Genomic DNA, 16,757 nt, shown 5'->3' on the forward strand with positions numbered 1-16,757 from the left:
AGTAAGCAATTTCATTATTTGTCTGCTGAAATGACACTATAGCATGAGAGGTCGGCCTCTTAGGACAGCCTTTCTCATGTTCGTCCCATTTTTATTCTTGCTGATAGGGACCATATGAATGACAGGCTTGTTTGCAAGGGTAGATTTCTTCCATTCCATTCACGCATGCTTGCAGACCCAGTCACTCTTCTTGTGGGAGTTTGCTACACACAGGTGGGGTCTAGAAGGTGACCTCCTAGCCCTGTTTGAGCTGATTTTCTCTTCTTTGAGTCTCATCTGGCCATACCTCTTCTGACTTCCCAGGGTCCCTCCCTAAAATGCCTTACTCACATGAGGAGAGGACCCCACATTCTGACCTCCTCTCCATTAGTGCTGCCTGTCTCAGGCACAGTTTTTCAATGTCCTGTGTTATTTCTGTATTTCTGTCAAGTCAATATCATGTTTTTATTAAAATGACTTTGTGTGTGTGTGTGATATTTTTGGACAGCTGCCTGTTTATTATACTCATGCACATTGTCTGTATTCATAGAGTAGGCAAAAAAAGGATTCTAATCAATTTCAAGAGTCAATTTCAGGCCGGACGCAGTGGTTCATGCCTGTAATACCAGCACTTTGGGAGGCCGAAGCAGGTGAATCACTGGAAGTCAGGAGTTTGAAACCAGCCTGGCCAACATGGTGAAAGTCCTTTTCTACTAAAAGTCCAAAAACTAGTTGGGCGTGGTGGCATGTGCCTGTAATCCCAGCTATTTGGGACGCTGAGGCCAGAGAATAGCTTGAACCTGGTAAGCAGAGGTTGCAGTGAGCTGATATTGCGCCACTACACTCCAGCCTGAGGGACAGAGCGAGACACTGTCTCAAAAAAAAAAAAAAAAAAAAGTCAATTTCATATTACCATGAAGTATTGGAATTCTTTAAAATTAGAGTAACACTTGATGTGTTTCCTGTTGACTAATCCTTTGTGTGATTTCTGTCGTAATTAAGGTATTTGGCTTAGTGACTTCAATTGAAACTATAAAGAACTGAATTTTAAGTATATACTATATGTATGTATATATAGTTTTTTTTTTTTTACTTGTTTGTGGCCCAGCAATGCTTGAAAGTTGAGAGAGAATACCTCCCCAAACACCCCAACATAGGAGTTTCCAGCAGTTTTTAGTTTTTTAAAACAGATATTTGATCCACGTTTGTTTGTCTTGCATTGTGTTTGACCTGGTCTTGGGAGACAAAAAAAAAACACAACTGTCTGAAATGGGGTGGTTTTCATGGAGGCGGGGGTGAGGTACAGTAAGCTGGTTCTTCCTAATCTGAATCTGGGCCTTTTTTGTTACTGACCACAGTGGGCTTGGAGAGGCAGCCTGCTTGTCCTGCCAAGCCTTAGGACTGCTCCCTCTGTGTGTCTGTGACTGATTCCTTAAGGGCAGTAAGGATTTAGAGTTTATCAAGCACCATCACCATAACACTTCAGGTACCCACCTTCAACCTGAGTACTGTGAATAGATTATCTGCATTACAGTTTTACTACTGAAGGTCTTCCTTTTGTGTCTTTTGAGATTTTCACTCTTGATGGACTTATGATTATATCAGTGTGGTTTGTAACCAGAGTTGGTAAAAGTTTGACATTTGATTTTTTAAAATTTAACATGTCCTATGCTGTTGTTATGGTATTGATTAGCCGTATATAGCTATTTAAATTATAATTAAAGTTAAAGGCTAGGTATGGTGGCTTATGCCTGTAATCCCAGCACTTTGGGAGGCCGAGGAAGGAGGATTGCTTGAGGCCAGAAGTTCGAGAACAACCTGGGCAACATAGTGAGACCCTGTCTCTACAAAAAATACAAAAATGAGCCAGGCACCGTGGCTCATGCCTGTAATCCCAGCACTTTGGGAGGCCGAGGTGGGTGGATCACAAAGTCAGGAGTTTGAGACCAGCCTGGCCAATATGGTGAAACCCTGTCTCTACTAAAAAAAAAAAAAAAAAAAAAATTATCCGTGTGTGGTGGTGGGCACTTGTAGTCCCAGCTACTCGGGAGACTGAGGCAGGAAAATCACTTGAACCCAGGAGGCGGAGGTTGCATGCCACTGCACTCCAGCCTGGGTGACACAGCAAGGTTCCGTCTCAAAATTTAAAAAAAAAAAAGAATCAGGTATACTGGCATGTGCATGTATTCCCAGGTATTCGGGAGGCTGAGGAAGGAGCATCACTTGAGCCCAGGAGTTGGAGGCTGCAGTGAGCTATGATTGGGCCACTGTACTTCAGCCTGGACAATTCTGACTATAAACTTTTTTCTGCCCCAGAGGGTCCAAGCAAGACATTAATCACAGCAAAACAGAAACTTTGCTTAGATGAGTTCAGGTACTGGAAAATTGCTGCTGCCTCTTCCTAGCCTAGAGAGAGATAAATAGATGTGCCATTTTGCTCGAATTTTCTCTGAGTAGTGTTTCCTTACTGTGATTTCATTTGTTTCTAAAGGACTGTGAATATTCAGTAATGAGACTTGCTCATATTCAAATACAAGTTAAATAATCTGAAACCAGTATGTAAATAGTTATTATCTACCATTGCTTAACATTAGAACTGATACTTCCATGTCCAAGAGAGAAATCAAGATAAATTAAAATTACACTGAGATTAGATTATCACTGTTATTTGCTAATGGCACACACATGTATGAGTTTCATCTTATGTAGGCTTTGTCCTTTGGTAGAGCTAGAGTTTATTTTGACTTTAATGTCTGTCCGTTGGTTTCTAATTCTGTGGAGATGTTTTTAAGTCTCGGCATTTGTTAGCTATCTTTACCTTGAAATTTGAATTCACAAGTTATAAATTTATAAACAGAAGAATGGAGCACAAATATTCCCTTCCCCCAGCCCTCCACACGTGACTGCCAAGCTATTAATGTTCTTATATGACTGATATGCAAGGGCTGGGACTGTATTACAAGCCATATGATGGACACATAACCTGTTAGTGCTCTAGGAAGTTTCAGGTGAAAGGACAGAGGAGTGGCAGTTATTGGAAAGACCCTTTCTAGTCTGTGTGAGCATTCTTTCTTTCATTTCCATTAACTTGAATAATTCTCAATGGCTTGGGAATGTTTACCTGTGTTCCTTCTAATGTTGGCATTTGGTGGTGATGGTGTCTACATTGAAATTTCATCTAAGGTCTTCCCCAAACTTAAGCCTGTTCGACAACCAGTTTGTAATACTGAAGAGGAAGTTGCTACCTTCCCACCACCACCCCATCACCAGCCTATCCTCAGAAACTTTGTAGGTTAAGTTGTGTGGGTTTTTTTCTTTTTTAAAAATAGTCTTTTCAGGAGGGCTAGAAAAACTTACTTTATGATAATTTTGTGCATAAGTCTTTGGGGGGACATCAGCATGCTGTAGTCAGTATCCTGATTCTTGTTCCCTGGTTTCTTCTGGGTATAACAAGAACACTTTTTATTCTTGGCATAGCACTTCAAGAGGTGGCTTATACATTCTTTCCTTTATATTATTTATTCGTTTGTTTAATACCTGCTTATAATTGGTGGTGCTTTTTTCTTAGTCCACGGTAAATTTGTATGTAGACTATTATATGGTACTCTTTCCTCCAAGAGTAAAGTCTAGAAAACTGGAATTTCTGCTTTCTAGAATTGGATCTTAGATATAGTCAAGACTTAGTGACAATGTCTTTCATATGTTCATAAACATCATATAAACATGCAATACTTGATTTGAACATGAGCTTGACCACCCTGTGTTCTGAGTCCTTCAGCCCTTCCTTACTCCTTGTCTTCTTACTGTAGAATCCTCCTTGTCTAATATCCCTTTGGTGTCAGCTCCTTTGCCTTGAGGACTTTGGTGCCATTCCTGGACATGCCTTTATTTATTCTTAGCTGTGGTCCAACATCTTGCTTCAAAAGCTCACGTTTACCTTGTTTGGGTGCCAGCTATAGATTGTGTTTGAATTCAAGAGTGGTTCCTGCTATGGAGCTATTTGTTTTGAAAAATACAGATTTTTTTTTTTTTTTCCCCAGGATGGCATCCATTGCCTGTCACTGAACTACAGTGATAAGTGTTGTTTTGGCTTCAGTTCTTGATTTTAAGCATTTGACCAAATTTCAAGGTCTCTCATCCTGAGATTTTGTTTTGCCAGAAGCTTCTGGCAGGAAATAGAATGATAAAGGAAGAGATACACAGAAGTCAGAGAATTGGCAGCTCCATTCTCAGGTGTAATGGATAACTTTAAGCTCCTAAAAGGCAAGGGTGATATATTTTACTTTGTTACCTACACTTAACCTATAAGTGGCACATTGATTAACTCCAGAGGAAACATGCTCAATGTTTGCTGAGTGGATTGTTGTTTGGTCTTATTTTTGCCAACATTTAAGGGAGGTAGAAGTTAAATATTCTGTATTAGAAATAAGTTTTGCCTAGTTTTGAAGAAGGAACTGGCTTATGACATGGATTCCTCAATAGCCACAACTATTGCCCCAACAATACTTACTTTATTAGTCTTGGTTTTCTCAAGGAAACAGGACCAATAGGAAATCTATCAGGGGAATTTATTGTGGGAAGGCCAAGGAGTCCCACCATCTGCCATCTGCAAGCTGAAGAACCAGGGAAGGTGATGGTATAATTTAGTCTGAGGCCAAAGGCCTGAGGACCAGGCCTGAGGACCAGGAGAGCCAATAGCTAATGGTGGTGCTGGCGGAGGGGGACGGGGATGACTTACTGCTGGTGTGAGTACCAGAGCCAAAGACCTAAGAACTAGGGGAGCTCCAATGTGCAATGGAAGGAGAAGATGGATGTTTCAGCTCTAGGAGAGTGAATTCACCCTTCCTCTGCCTTTTTGTTCTACCTGGGCCCTAAACCGATTGAATGATGCCCAAGCACATTGGTGAGACAGGATCCTTCCTGAATCTACAGATTAAATGCTAATCTCTTCTAGAAACACTCTCAGACACATCCACAAATAATGTTTTACCAACTATCTGGGTGTCCTTTAACCCAGTCAAATTACACAAGTCTACCCCTTGTCAACTTAACATCCATGCGCATCCCCTTAAACCATACTTAATCGCCAAATAAAGACAATGGCAAGGTCATAATTCCACCTAACAAGGTACAACGATCCTGTGTACAACTGAAAGTGTACTAATCCCTTCTCTAGAAGAGGAGGTAAAGTCCTTGAGTGATGTTTACTCCTCTCCCGAGACTGTAAGTTAAATAGTATAATAGAAAATTATCATTACTGAAATACTGACATAGTCGTTAATATCTTATATGATAAGGGAATAAGAGAGGAAGGAAAACAAAGATATTTACTTAATATAGGTCTATATACACACAAACGTATTCATAACAAAACAGGGAGGAAATATGGTAATTACAGTCTTCCTTCCTGTAACTGGTCACACGGTCACAGCTGGTATTCATAACTAGCTTCTACTACCCATTCTGTATTCCCTTTGCCTTCAGCTGGTTATGATTCTTTATCTGGTCAAATAGCTTAAACCTTCATTTCTGAAGGGTCTGGATCATTGGCAGTTCTGCCTGGATTGGGTTGTTGTCATTTTTCATTGACCTTAGTTGCTGGGCATGGTAATACTAAGAAAAGTTCTAAATTATCTCTTGTATTCCAGACATACTTTTCCTTACCTCCACTGTGCAGTAGTAGTCCAACTTCTCCTTGGTAATCTGGATGGGTCACTCCTTTCTTGGCCTGCTGACTCAGAGGCATGAAGAGCCCAAAGTGGCCTGGTGTTCTTAACTTGCAGTTCAATGGAATCATTGTTGTGTCTCCTGCTGGAAGCATTCTTCCCTCCAGAATGAAGGCCAGCAGAGCATAAGTTGTGGGAATAGGAAGCCAAAATTTACCAGTGACCCACTAGGCATAATGGTGAGTGGTGCCACCCACTCCCATTTCTACCCCTGATTCCTGTACTCGTGAATCTTGGCGCTTGGAGAAACCATACCATATAGCGGATGCTGACAGAGCATATACAGTCTTCTGGAGAACCTTGCTTCAAGCCCTGCAAGGTGTTGTCAGCTACGTAGCATGTAACTGAGTCTTCAGAAGGTTGTTCCATTGTACAATCAAATCAGCTACTTCAGGATGGTGCTTTATGATGGCAGGGAACATGATAAGACTAGTGAATTCCATGAGTTTGGGCCCATTTCCTCATTTTGTGGTCTGTGAAGTGAGTTGTTTGGTCAGAAGCAATGCTTCTTACTTACCATGATGGTGAATAAGGCATTCTGGAAGTCCATGGTTGGTAGTTTTGGCAGAAGCATTACATGCAGGAAAAGCAAGTAATTTACTCTGTAAATTGCTTTGTATTTACTCTGTAAATTACTTTGTATTTACTCTGGAGATTTGCTCATGTCCAGAGTAAATATCCATTCCAGTAAGGATAAAACACTGTGCCTTCCTTGATGGAAGAGGTCCAGTGTAATCAATCTGCCACCAGGTAGCTGGCTGATGACCCTGGGGAATGGTGCCATATTGGGGGCTCAGTGTTGGTCTCTGCTGCTGGCAGATTGGGCACTCAGCAGTGGCTCTAGCCAGGTCAGCCTTGGTGAGTTGAAGTCTGTGTTGCTGAGCCCATGCCTAACCTCCATCCCTGCCACCATGGCCACTTTGTTCATGAGCCACTGGGTGATGACAGGTGGCTGGGAAAAGAGACTGACTGGCATCCACAAAAGGGGTCATTCTGTCCACAAAATCCTCCTCTGCTGAGGTCACTCTTTGGTAAGCATTCACATGGGAAACTAATATTTCATGTTTTTAGCCCATTCAGAATGGTCTGTCAACATACCTCTCCCCCAGATTTCTTTGTGACCGATTTTCCAATCATGTCTGTGGACATCCAGCCAAACCATTGGCTACAGCCCATGAATGGGTATATAATTGCATGTCTGGCCACTTCTTTCAAGCAAAGTGCACAACCAGGTGCACTGCTGAAGTTCTGCCCACTGGGAGGATTTCCCTCCACCACTGTCCTTTGAGGATGTCACAGGGAATGGCTGTAATACTGCCGCTGTTCACTTTCTGGTGGTGCCTGCATATAGTGCAGAATCATCTGCAAACTAGGCCCGAGTCTTCTCTTCCTGTGTCAGCTGATTGTAGGGAATTGCCCGTGAGGCCATAGGTGCAGGCTGGGACTAGAGAAGACGATGTAGCAGGAGTGGGGACTGTGGGCATTTGGGCCATGATGACATGTAACTTACTTGTGCCTTCAGGATCTGCTTTGGCCTGATCGTGTATATACCACTTCCATTTGATGACGGAGTGCTGCTGTGCATGCCCAACTTTGTGTCCTGGTTGATCATCAAATACCCAATTCGTGATGGGCAGTTTGTGTCATATGGTAACTTGGTAGCCCATGATTAAGTGCTCATCTACCAAGGCCCAGCCCAAGAGCTGTCTCTCAGAAGGAGAGTAGTCATCTGTAGGTGATGGCAACAACTTACTGTAAAATCCTAAAGGCCGGTGCTGCAATTCATTTGTAGGATCCTGTTGAAGAATCTAAATGGCATCTCTATCTGCCACTGATAGACACTTCAGGCAGTGTTGGAATCTGCTGGATCATATGGCCCCAGTGGAAGAGCAACTTGCATGGAAGCCTGGATCTATTGCAGAGCCTTATCCCATTCTGGGCCTCATTCTTCAAAACTAGCAGCCCTTTGGGTCACTCAGTAAGTGAGCTAGAGTAACACACCCAAATGAGGAATATGTTGCTTCCAAAATCCAAATGGGTCCACTAGTCATTGCACTTCTTGATGGTAGGAGGGGCCAAATATAACAACTTGTCCTTCATCTTGGAAGGGGTATCTCAACATGCCCCACAGGCATTTCACTGAGGTGGAAGGCCCCTGCATTTTAGTCAGATTTGTTTCCTGCACTCTAACACATAAATGTCTTACCAGTAAGTCTGGAGTAGTTGCTGCTTCTCACTCACTAGATTCAGTCAGCATAATGTTGTCAATGTAATGGTCCAGTGTGATGTCTTGTGGAAGGGAAAGGTGACCAAGATCCCTGCACACTAAATTATGATGTGAGGCTGGAAAGTTGATGTACCCCTGAGGCAGGGTGGTAAAAGTTATATTGTTGGCCTTGTCAGGTAACAGCAAACTGATTTTGGCTGGCCTTATGGACAGGTATGGAGAAAAGGGCATTTGCTAGATAAATAGTGGCATACCAGGTACCAGGTGATATGTTGATTTGCTTAAGCAGAGACCCCATCTGGTACAGCAGCTGCATTTGGAATCACTGGTTTGTTAAGCTTATGATAGTCCACTGTCCTTCTCCAAGATCTGTTTGTCTTCTGCACAGGCCAAATGGGAGAGCTGAATTGAAAGATATGGTGGGAATCGTCATTCCTGCAACTTTCAAATCCTTGATGGTGGCACATCTCTGTAAACCCTCTAGGAATGCAGTATTGCTTTGGATTTACTGTTTTCCTAGGTAGAGGCAGTTCTAATGTCCATTTGGCCTTTCCCACTGTAATACTTTGGAAGCACATAACTTGTTTGATTTCACAGGCTCACAGCTGGAAGGGCATTTGCCTCAGACGAATCATACATTTGAGTCTTCCCCGTATCTGATTTAGATGGCATTTAGATGAGACTATGGACTTTAGACTTTTGAGTTGGTATTGGACTGAGTTAAGACGTTTGGGGCTATTGAGATGGAATTAATGTGTTTTGCACGTGAGAAAAACATGAATTTTGAAGGGGCAGGGGCAGAATGCCATGGTCTGAATTTATTTTCCCAAATTTGTATGTTAAATCTTAATCAACAAGGTGATGCTATTAGAAAGTGGTGTCTTTAGGAGGTAATTGGGCCCTCATGAATGGGATTAGTATACTTCCTTGCCCCTTCCACTGTGTAAGGGGACAATGAGAAGGCACCATTTCCATGAACCAGAAAGCAGCCCCATACCAGACATCGAGTATACTGGCACCTTCAGCTCATACTTCCCAACCTCTACAACCTCTATAACTGTAAGAAATAAATCTGTTGTCAGGGTGGTGCAGTAGAGTGCTCACAGAGATCTGGCAGACAGAGATCTTGATTTGAGGCTTTCCTTGGGCCAGCTTTAGCCCTGCTAGTACTGATTCTGGGCAAGGTTTGATCTAGTTTCCGTTTTTGTAAAGTATTAAGATGCCTGTTGTCCCTGACTACTGAGAGGGTGCTTGTGTAGATTAAAGGAGAAATAGTACATGGAATCACTTTGCATAGCACTATAAAATATAAGATCCTGCTATTAAAAATAGTAATATGTTACCCATGTATATCGATGAATTGATATTTATGCTAATTGAACCTTCTTACTGATGTGGCAAGAAACTGAAGCCCCACAGCATTGGGGCAACTAAGAACAACTCTAAGGAGTTTAATGCAACATATGCTCAAAATGTGTTTCAGTTGCCTGATGATAATTTTCTTGTTTTATATTTGAATAGTTAACCTGAGACCTCTTATTATTTTCAAGTAGTTTCAGACTAGAACTCAGGATACTTTTCACTGGAATGCATTTGGTAGAATGTCCCCTGGGACTTTCAGCTCGATGGAGGGGTATTGAACAGATACCTGCTTCCTTAGTGTATTGCTCTCTTTCCTGACTTGATTTGTACCTCTGTAAGAGCATCGAATAGGCACCAAGTAGCACCAAAGGGGATATTTCTTTGTTCTTTTCCTTTTAGTTGATATATCAGAATTATTTTGGTTGCAAGCAAGAGAAACTAAATTTCAGACAAACACACACACACACGTACATAGCAGAAGAATATGGGGCAGTCTTTGTATCTGTAAGGAAAACTGGAAAGCACAGGAGACTTTGGGCATTTAGGGTTCCAGGAAGAAAGTCCATTTCTCCCATCTTAGGTCTGCTCAACATCACATTTCTAGCAGGATTGGGGGTGGGATGGGCCTGACATGATACCAAGAGTGCGAGGAATGGAGGTGGGTCGTTCCTTGTAAAGTCAATCTCTGTGTGCTAGGCAGGGAAAAATAACAACAGATTTCAGTAGGATTCTCAGTTGTCTGAAACTAGAGGCAATTTAACATGCTTATTCACTAGCATGGGTTAAGCTGCCTTTTCATTTTTGCTTAAGTAGAAGTTCAGAAAGATGGAAGAGGGAAGGATCATCACTAGATTGGGAAGCATTTGCTCTTCAAATACAATAGGAGGGCCCTTTTATTAGAATCTGGGAATGGACTGGGACACTAAGTAGCATCCCTGTACTATTTAAAGTGCTGTGGATGGCTACATAGGCTGGCATTGCCCAATTCCAGTCACATAAAGTGCAGCATGAATAGTGCCCCTGGAGTTGTAGAAGGTACAGTTTCTACCTTTCCGTGTCTCTGACTGTGTTTGTCAGATTTCCCCCCACCTTGTTTTGTACTTTAATTAAAATGCCTAGCATACATCTCTAGAATTTCCAGTAAAACTAATGACTGTTTTGAATTAAAATATTGAGTTTCCCAGAATAAAATGATTATATGGTATACCTTTAAAGTACTTATTTTACATTCCAATTTAAGCTTCTGGTTCTTTACACAGACTCCCTTACAAATACTATTGGTGCTTTCATAAAGTGACTTGCTATACAGAAATGGGCTTACATGTGAACAAGGATGGTGTGAACAAGGATGGTGTGGTATACCTTTTCATTTCCTTTTCTTTGCCCCTTACTCCTGCAAGCGTGCTTTCAGGGAAGAGGAAGGGAAAAGTCTCCAGTTCCCCATTACAGACTGACTGTGTGGGTCACCTTCTTGTTATCTTACATAGTTTCACCGAGACAGCTGGCCATGAGATTGTGAGACCTGTATTTGTGTGAAGGTCCTGAAGGACTTGTTTGGGATGGCCAGGTACTAGGAGTATGATTTGCAAGTTTAATTTGTTCCAGCACCTAATATTCCTATAGTGTTCATCTTGTGCTGCATAAAATATGCAGAAAAATGGGAGGATTCACATATAGGCCTGGATTCTCCCCACGCCTCGTTATCTCGATTATCTGTAACCTCATGCTTGTTCCACTTTTTCCAGTTTTCCAGACCAGATGTGGTGCTCCAGAACATGATTAGGAGAAGCTGTTCACATTGTAAGCTCTTTCGCGAAACTTGATTCTTTTGACAGGTAGGGATAGGTTGTGTTTACATCAGTGCTGGGCACACAGAGGATGCGTAGTCCAAATGTGTTTGAGTTCAATAGAGCACCCATAGGGGCACCCAGGACTAATGAATGGATGGTACTCCCTGTTCCACAGGCATGCTGTCCCAGTGAGACCTGGGGACTTCTTACTCCTAATTGTTGCTACCAGTTTGTATCTCTGCCACATACTGAAACAGTTGAGGCAGGAATCTTCTAGAAAAGGTTTACCTGCAACTGAAGACAACTTGGAGCATAGAACTTGGTTACTAGTAGAAAACCTTTGAACTTTTTTGAAGAAGTGCTGGAATTACAACATGTTTCAACTCACAAGTTGTTTTTTCTTACCACTTTTTTTTTCTTCTAAATCTTAAGGGAAGAAAAAACCTCCTAGGCTGTAATAATGAAATCTTTTAAATTTGTGGCATGATGGGAAAATGTAATCACAGTGTCAACATTCTGTCATTCTCTATTCATCTTTCTTTATGGAAAAAAAATAATTATGCTGGTTTTCACTGACAAAGTTCCAAAGATCTAATGGTTTCCTATGACATAGTTAGATGTTAAAGATGTGTAACCTACAGATAATGTCAGCTTCTCAGAAAATTTAAAAATTATACTCTTGCCCAGTATTGTGTCTCCCTCCGCTCCCCAACTTCCAAGAAAAAAACTAAAGGAAGGGGAAATTGTATTTTTACTATTGGTTGAAAATGGTTCAGAGTATCACTTGACTTTTATCAAAATCTGGAAACTCACTTAACTCCAACTGCTTTGTCTTCCCACACATTTCGAATGAATGTTAAAAGGAAAATACCTCTGTAGAAACAGAGGACTATTTTTAGATTTCACTCATATATTTGGGTTTCATCACTCAGATTCTTTTCCCTTAGGGCCAGAGAGTCATATTTGTGTGTTCTGTACTTGATGGCTTTTTCTTATTCTCTACTCAGAACCACCTGGAGGCCAGCACACTCAGTCCACATGTCCATTTATAATCTGAATAAATCATGTATTTTCCTTGCCTACCTTTTCCCTCTGCCTTTCCCCCAAGTGTTGTAGATCAAAAGGTTACTTTGTTTTGGACTTAGCTATGGTTTTAAATAATTTATTTCACCTGGATTCTAGTGGCAGTCCGTTGGTAGAATGAATACTGTTTCCATCTTTTCCCTGAGTTCTTCAGTTTTTGATTGAAGACTTCAATTTTTGATTGACTTTTAAAAGTTATATTATATTTAGAAAATGTTAGAGAAAGGCCGGGCGCGGTGGCTCACGCCTGTAATCCCAGCACTTTGGGAGGCCGAGGCGGGCGGATCACAAGGTCAGGAGATCGAGACCACGGTGAAACCCCGTCTCTACTAAAAATACAAAAAATTAGCCGGGCGCGGTTGTGGGCGCCTGTAGTCCCAGCTACTTGGGAGGCAGAGGCAGGAGAATGGCGTGAACCCGGGAGGCGGAGCTTGCAGTGAGCCGAGATCGCGCCACTGCACTCCAGCCTGGGCGACAGAATTCCTTTTAATGAGGATTTGGTTATCAATATTGTAGTTCCGATTAGCAAGCAAGTATTAAAACTAAAAAGCATTTAATGGGCTAATTTTGAAGACTCCTCACAGGGTGTTTCTTCCATGTGTGCCATTTTGTCCAGCCCTACATGTCAGCAGTGGAAGATTGATTTAGTATGTTTTTACCAAAGACACTCCCACTTTTCATTGAGCGAATGATGCATTTTGTAGTGTGTTTTTCATTATGGTTAGAGGAGATCTTCCTTGAGGCCTGTTTGTCATTTGGCTTTTGATTTTTGTGAGTTGTTACCTCTTTAGTCCTAAACTGTAACTTCATCGTGCAAGCATTTAACCCTAAGCATCACCCTAAATGAGGTAGCATTGCATGTCAGGTATTTACTAATTTGTCTTTATGACATACTGATACCTTTTAAAAGCCTATATAATACCCTTGATTTATATATTCACTTCACATTGCTCTTCAGATAAGGTGTAGATAGAACCAAGAATAAACATGCAAACAAGATTAAAATGAAGACCCACATTGACTTACTATCTGTCTTGTCCCTTTGTGTATTTGTTCTACTCTCATTTTTGCAGTAAATCCAGAAGAAAGATTTCTTCTTTCTTTACCTCCTAAGAGATGGCCAACAGTGGAGTCCTAAGTTCTAAAAACATGGTAAGAGTAAATAAAGTAGTGTAAAACCTGGTTGATTAAACTTATTGGTTGAAATTAAATGGAAGGAGGCTTAATCCCACCTTGTGGGTTAGTTTCTGCTTTTAGCAAGCCCTCAGGGGCACTTCAGTGAAGGCATGGCTCTGGCTGCTGGTTTCCATCCTGATAGGTGGCCATGGCTATTTTCCTGTCTATAAATAACTGTTCACTGGGTTGAAATGAATGTCAAATAAGCTTCTCCCACCACCACCCATCTTAATAGTAGAATGTTTGAGATAATGGAACAGTGATAAGGGTAAATAAATTTAGCACTGTCAACCTACCAGCATAAACCTTAGCTGAATTTAAATTTAAGCCCCACTGTTAACTCTCTTACCCTTGCAAATGGAATTTCAGCTATGATGTAATTGAGACAAACCACACAACAGATCCATCATTTCTCTTTGTGAAACAGCAGGTACCTGGGTGTGCTTCTTACCACTTCCTTACAAATGGGTCCCCTCAGGTGGCTGCAGTGGAACTAGACTCCCAGTAACCTTTGTTACTTGGAAGTCTGATTGGGGAAACACAGAGACTCCTGTAACTGGAAGCAAACACTGCAGCCGAGGGGGTGATGCTTAGAGGCTTTTCTCACAAGCTAGGGTTCACTTACCCAGGAGGCAGTGGTGTGCCGTGGGGGTAACATGGAGCTGCTTCCTGGGCTGGGTTTCTTTCTATCCAAACAAATTAAATACTTAAAAAAAAATATAACAGATATTAATTAAATTCACCAGAGACTACTAAGTTATGTGAATGTAAAAAGCATTATTCATTGCAAGTTCTCACTTATTTGTGGAATCTAAAAATCAAAACAGTTGAACTCATGGACTTAGAAAGTAGTAGAAGGATGATTACCAGAGGCTGGGAAGGGTAGTCGGGGGGCTTGGTGGGAGTGGAGAAAGTTAATGGGTACAGAAAAACTCAGAATGAATGAGACCTACTATTTGACAGCATAACAGGGTGACTGTAGTCAATAATAACTTAATTGTACATTTTAAAATAACTGAAAGAATGTAATTGGATTGGTTGTAACACAAAGGATAAATGGTTGAGGGGAGGGGTACTCCATTCTTCATGATGTGATTATTTCACAGTGCATGCCTGTATCAAAATATCTAATGCACCTCAACAAATATGTACACCTGTGTACCTACAAAAATTAAAAATAAAAAGTTTGTAAGCATTATTATATGGCATGTGGGATTCCTTCCATTATCCTTGTTGCCAGAATTTAAAGTGTTCTCTGTTGAACAACTGTGCACTTGCTGTCAGTGTCTTTTGCTGCTTAAAATTATGTAGACACTAAGACAGATCAAATTCAGATATTTCAAGCAGGCAGGTGATGTACTGAGCATGGGAAGGAAAGTACATATCACTTTGTCTATTAAACACACAAGAATATATTCATTTCCACTTCCTTTTTCTTCAAACATATGGCACAGCATATTATTTTCCCACTTAAATCAATATTTTTAATTGACAAATCCTAATTGTATATATTTATGGGGTACAGTGTGATGTTTTGATATATGTATACAATGTAGAATGATTATATCAAATTAACATGTGGCATACCATCTTTTATTTCCCCACCTTTGATACAAATGCAAGCACAAGAAATATTTTACTTCTAATTTTTCTAAGTAGGAGAAGTGCAAGCAATAATGATGAAAAATGGTGAATGACCTCTAGCCTTGAGGTTAAGAAAGGGTAAGGAGTAGTGGGGACCATGGCAAACTCAGCATCAGATTTGTTGATGCTTGGGAATGAAAGTCTAGCTATTTGGCAATCAATAAAACCACATTTAAAAACACATTATTATTTTTTAAGGGAAGTGTTTTGTCTAGTGATTAAGAGGTTGACTCTAGAGTCAGGCAGTCAGGGTTCAGATCTCAGTTGTACAATTTATTATCTGTGCAACCTTGGCAGTATACTTAATTTTGGGCCTCAGATCCTCACTGTATAACATGCCAGTAATACAAATCACATCACTGGCTTGTAGTTAGAACTTGATGAGGTAATCCATTAGAAGATCTCAGTGCCTGGCATATAGTACACGCTTAACAAACTTTAGCTACTGTATTGTTGGTCAACACCGAGCAAGTCTACCAAAGCATGTAAATGGACCTCTGCAGTGGACTAAATGTGTCCTTTCAAAATGCCTGTGTCAAAATCCTAATCCCAGTGTGATGGTATTTGGAGGTGGAGTCTTTGGGAGGTAATTTTATGAGGACTCAGCATGTGATATGGTGGGCGCATTTGAGAAATATACTATTTATTGAGAACTTAGTAAAGTATGCTCCAGCCTGAGGGGTAGTACTATTTTATCCCCACTTTACAGAGAGAAAACAGATAGCAAGTTAATTCTCTTGGGAAGTTGTGTGCTGGATTTCTCCAGCAGTGCTGCTGCTTAAAGATTGGCACTTCAGCATATTTCTCACATTGTTTTTCTATAGCCTGTTCAAGTCTGGTTATAAACACCCATACCTATCACCACACAGCATTTACCGTGAGGAGAGCTTGTTCTGCAGACCCAAGCACTGTCAAGTCTTAGTGAAGGCCAGTTTAATGTCACACCTCCAGAGAATATCGTAACTACTGCTTCTTCCTAAATGTATACTGGTCACTGAGCGTCATGGTTTTATCAGAGAACCTCTGTCTTCGCCTTCCTGCAGAAGACCTTTGACTTCCTTTATTCTTGAATCTAAAAATGCAAAGTTGTCTTTTCAGACTTGTAAATCCCCTAAAAACTCAGAGGGGTAAGGACATTAACAAAGGAGATGGATATGGTGGCTGTTCACCAACATGTTGAAATTCTGTACCCTGAAACAGTCCCCTGTTTAGTTTGGAATGATAAAATAAGCCACGTAGTATATCTCTACAGGCTTTAGAGGAATATATTGCATTTTTTCTTTTTTCAAAATATTCTTTTTTTTTTTTTTTTTTAAGTTCTGGGATGCATATGCAGAATGTGCAGGCTTGTTACATAGGTATACATGTGCCATGGTGGTTTGCTGCACCTATCAACCCATCATCTAGGTGTTGAGTCCTGCATGCACTAGTATTTGTCCAAATGCTCTCCCTCCCCTTGCCCCTCACCCCACAACAGGCCCTGGTGTATGTTGTTCCCCTCCCTGTGTCATGTGTTCTCATTGTTCAGCTCCCACTTATGAGTGAGAACATGTGGTGTTTGGTTTTCTGTTCCTGTGTTAGTTTGTTGAGGATAATGGCTTCCGGCTTCATCCATGTCCCTGCAAAGGACATGAGCTCATTCATTTTTACGGCTGCATGGTATTCCATGGTGTGTATGTACCACATTTTCTTTATCCAGTCTATTATTGATGGGCAATAGGGTTGGTTCCATGTCTTTGGTACTGTAAATGGTGCTGCAGTAAACATATG

General features: G+C 41.1%; 1 protein-coding gene across 6 annotated transcripts in view; it reads left to right on the forward strand.

Moving 5' to 3' along the window:
- DAAM1 (dishevelled associated activator of morphogenesis 1) overlaps nt 1-16,757 on the forward strand; it is a 180,174-nt gene that overhangs the window by 26,005 nt on the left and 137,412 nt on the right. For 2 of the 6 annotated variants that reach the window (XM_065548863.2, XM_073997470.1), the window contains exon 1: nt 13,238-13,319. The exons of the other annotated variants lie outside the window; for them this stretch is intronic. The gene's annotated coding sequence lies outside the window, so the exon portion shown is untranslated. Of the gene's footprint in view, nt 1-13,237; nt 13,320-16,757 lie in introns of those variants that run through there. 6 annotated transcript variants of the gene reach the window in all.

The sequence above is a fragment of the Macaca fascicularis genome, chromosome 7, assembly GCF_037993035.2.
Source record: "Macaca fascicularis isolate 582-1 chromosome 7, T2T-MFA8v1.1".
NCBI classification, from domain to species: Eukaryota; Metazoa; Chordata; class Mammalia; order Primates; family Cercopithecidae; genus Macaca; species Macaca fascicularis.